The sequence below is a fragment of the Mastomys coucha genome, unplaced genomic scaffold, assembly GCF_008632895.1.
Source record: "Mastomys coucha isolate ucsf_1 unplaced genomic scaffold, UCSF_Mcou_1 pScaffold9, whole genome shotgun sequence".
NCBI classification, from domain to species: Eukaryota; Metazoa; Chordata; class Mammalia; order Rodentia; family Muridae; genus Mastomys; species Mastomys coucha.
Window position 1 is genome coordinate 19,257,487 of NW_022196915.1, and position 4,276 is coordinate 19,261,762.

The window sequence follows — 4,276 nt, forward strand, 5'->3', positions numbered from 1 at the left end:
CTCTCTCTCTCTCTCTCTCTCTCTCTCTCTCTCTCTCTCTCTCTCTCTCTCTCTCTCTTCTCTCCTCTAACTGGTGAATCTGGAAGTGTTCCCTTTCCTAGTGGTCTTCAGGCCACACCACAGCCTAAGCGCTTGGGCTTTAGGTGGGGGGCACTTCCATCTACCATCTCTGAACCCTGGTGTAGAGTTAAGTGAAAATGTCCGCTGGCGATACCCTGCCATGGAGAGATGCTAGCTCCCATCCAGTGTCTGAGTCATAGCAGGAGCTCCCCTCGCCAGCCCCCAGCTCTCTAGCACCATCTTCTAACATCTAATTCTCAGAGTAGAATAGAATCTGAGAAGGAGCAGGTGGGATCATTTGGGTCCAGGCATGAGGCAGGGGTCTGGTACCTCCTTATGGCAGGCACTGGCTACCTGAAGCCCCCTTTCAGGTACAGCTGTATGCCAAGGTTAAGAGCTTTCCATGGCTTCCTCAGGGTGGAGAGGCCGGGGTCCGCTTTCCTTTGCCATGGACTTGGGCTTACCGTCTGTTTTATTAATAATACATGCCTGGCTGTGCAGCCTGTGAGCACAGGTTCATCTCTCAAGTCTAATTGTTCTGTCGGCATGCCTCCTGTAGATGTATCATTTCGTCTCTGTTCTTTATTTAGCAGTTTTATTGCAAGCAATTAGTAATGGCATCAGTTGGAGTCCCTCTTTATGGGAAGATTCATCTCTGTTTACTCAGTGGGATGCTTTTGGAGCGAGGGAGCTTGCTGGGGTAGACTTGGGCCCTCACTAACTTCCCTCACTCAGTAATGCCATGTACCCCCAGTGCTTCCCAAACTAGGGCCTGCCTGTGTCAAGTCTCAGCTCCACCTTTCTGGCTGGGCACAGATATCCCTCAGGCTAGACTCTGTCTCATGCCCATCAGGAGGTCTCAGTAGCTAGTGGGTATGAGATAACTTCACTTTTTCTTTCTCTTGTAGCCTGGTAGGAACTGAACACCTGACACCCTGAGTTTCCTTCCTTGATCTCCCCAGCACTATCTCTTAATAGCAAGCTCCTAGGAGTGTTAATCTGTGGTTAATCTGAGATACTCCTGAAAACAGATATGGGGTGAGAAGTTTGTCCATGTCACCAAAGCATCTGAGAATACCCATTGCTTGACCCTCCATTGCTCTGGCCATACTTATGAGCCAAGGATGGACCTTTCTCACTTTCAGTGACTATTGTCTTCATTTCAAGTGGCCCTCGGTGATAGTGGTGTCTCCAGAAATCAAAGAAAGCTACAGGAGCCAAAGCTAGGTCCAAGGTTTGCATCTGCATTGCAGCGGGCATAGATGTGGGACGTCTGACCCATTGCTGAGGTGTTCACGTGAAGCTAGTGTATGGAGAGCTGCAGAGTGAGGCAGGCTGAGTGTGGGTTTGTGAGGCAAGAGGATGTACTTATTTTGCTTGGGAAGAAAGTTAGCTGACAGCAAAGGGGGTTCAGCCCACCATGCAGGATGCCAACCCAGTCAAGTCTGGCCAGAGGCAGTTCTAAAATTCCTTCTATCAGAACTCCTCCCCAAGTCCTCTTACCCTGGTGCAGTCTGCACAGATGGTCTCAAGGATCCTGGGTGTAAGGATGTGCTCGGTATTTTTGGTTGGATTTACCTGCTTTTGAGGCTCCCAGTTCCTCTCTGGCTAAATACAATAACTTTGCCATGCCAGTAATTATTTAGACCTTAGATGCTGATTGTTCTTGAGCACAATGGACACAGTAATTATCCATTGATAAGGGGTTTAATATACTTCTAGAGCAGTGGTTCTCAACCTGTGGGTTGCAGCCCCTTGGGGCTTGAATGACCCTTTCACAGGGGGTCACATATCAGATATCCTGCATATTAGATATTTACATTAGTATTTTAAAAAAAAAAACAGCCAAATTACAGTTACAAAGTAGCAAAGAAAATTTTATGCTTAGGGGCTCACCGCAACATGAGGAACTGTATTAAAGGATCGTGGCATTGGAAGGTTAAGAACCAGTGCTCTAGAAAGTAAAGTTAGACTTGACTGGAAAGTAGGCTAGCCGCCTACAGCTTATGTAGTAGCATCAACTCCAGTCACCAAGTGCTCTTGAGCTGTTCTCTTATTAATAAGCTGCCCCCTCCAATGGTGACTCATGGGATGAAGGGTGCTTCTCTTTTTAACCCCTTTTCCTGGCTCTTAGTAGATTGGTATGGCTCAGTGGAAATTAGCTGGAATGATCTAGTTATCTAATGCAAAGTGACAAAGTACACCACGAACTGGTAGCTTAAGACAATACTAGTGTCTAATGCCAGTCAGGGAAAGGGGTAGATTCTGTTTGGATCTCATGGGCCTGTGAGTTAGGAATGGTTTGCTTGGTGCTTCTAGCTCTAGATTTTTTTAATAGAGAATTTCATATAAACATAATGTGATCACATAATCCCATTCTCTCCCTTCCACTCTTCCCCTACTGTCCGTCTCTCTTACCAAACTTTATGTGCCATATTATTTTTTTAAAAAAAAAATGCATCAAACTCATGTAGTATTACCTGTGTATGCATAGGTGTGGACCATGCATACACAGGTAACACTATTGGAACACGGGTTGCCTCTCTGGCATTACACCCTTGAAGAAAACTGACTTTCCTTTTCCCAGCATCCCTCAGTTACCAATAGCACCTCAGGCTGAGGTGAGAGTCATGAGCCCCTCCCCCACTCACTCTGGGATTTTGCTGGCTTAATCTTCTGCAAGTAGTCCCGACCTTTGTGAATTCATGTGTGCAAGAGCACTTCCAGGTCCAGCACACACTGTTCTACTGTAGATGTCCTTCCCCTGGCTCTTAATATTTCTGCCCCTGCATCTGTGATGATCTCTGGGCCCTGGGGAAGGGAGTGTGATGTGGATGTCCCATTTGGAACTGAACACTCCACAGACTCTTCTCTGCACATTGACCGGTGTTGGGTCTCTGTGTTAATCTGCTTCTAGATTTCGCCTGTGAATGTTCTACAACAGTACCTGGAGCTGAAGGGCAAGGGCTAGGCTAGCTGAGCATAGCTCCAGAGTTCACCAGGTTATCTGTTTATGTGATCTAGTTAGGCTTCCTCATAGCATGGTTGATTCAGATTTTCTACTTGGCAGCCTTAGGCTGCAAAGACAGACACAGATGACAGGAAGTTGTAACTATTTTTGTGACTCAGGCTTACATAGGGTCATTTCCATTGTACTATACTCCACTGTAATATATCTATATCTATATCTATATCTACACATATACATATATATATACGTATATATACACATATACATGTATACATATATACATACATATATACACATATACATATATACATACACACACACACATATATATATATATATGTGGGGAGTCAGAGGGCAAGAATAAGAGGAAGAGATTATTCATAATAATCAGCTTTCCAGGAGAGCAAGTAGGATGGGACATATTTGTCGTATTCATCCCTCTATAAAATAGAGTACCTACAAAGAGATTTATGACTCTGGGAATCATTAGAGCACAAGGTCCCCTACTTCCTTCAGCTTGGAGGCCATCATGGCTGCACCCCCACCCTCTTTAATGACCTCTATTACAGGTAATTCTCACTGGAGGCTGTCGCGTACACAGTGAAGGCTTGAGGAAGTGAGCTCTGAGAGCCAGGATGGCCTTGTCTTCCTGGCTTGGCCTTTCTTTCAGGATCCACTTCTGGACTAAGGATCTAGCCCTTTCTTAATGACTATTCACCCTATTTTAGGGAGCAAAACTCTTATCCATAGGTCCATTGCCTGGTGTACCACGTACTGGTCCTCTCATCTGTGGAGTCTTGTGGCATCAAATGAGCAGGGAGAAGAATCACTCCTTAGCCTGTTGCTCTGGTAGCTTCCTGGTCCCTCTGACACCCTGCTGTGATCCCACTTCACTGAGCTCAGAATCCTGCAGGGTTGAGGTCCTGATAGCCTCCTGAGTGGCACCCTGCCATATCTGTGAGTTTCCAAGGGTCTTAAAGGTTGCTTTGGAGCTGGAGGTCTTCCGTCTGACACTAATCCATTGCCACCAGCCTTTCCCCCTTGACTCTTCTCCATCTTCTTCCATCTTTCCCGGCTTTCTTCTTCCATCTACATCCCAGGAAGACAGAGCTGAAGATGCTTAGAATGTATGTGCTATGGATCACATAGATCACATTGCACATAGATGTGATCACATAGATGGAACACAGACAGCTTTGAGTAGGTGAAGGACAGCAAGTGTTTTTTTTTTTTTTTTTTTTTTTT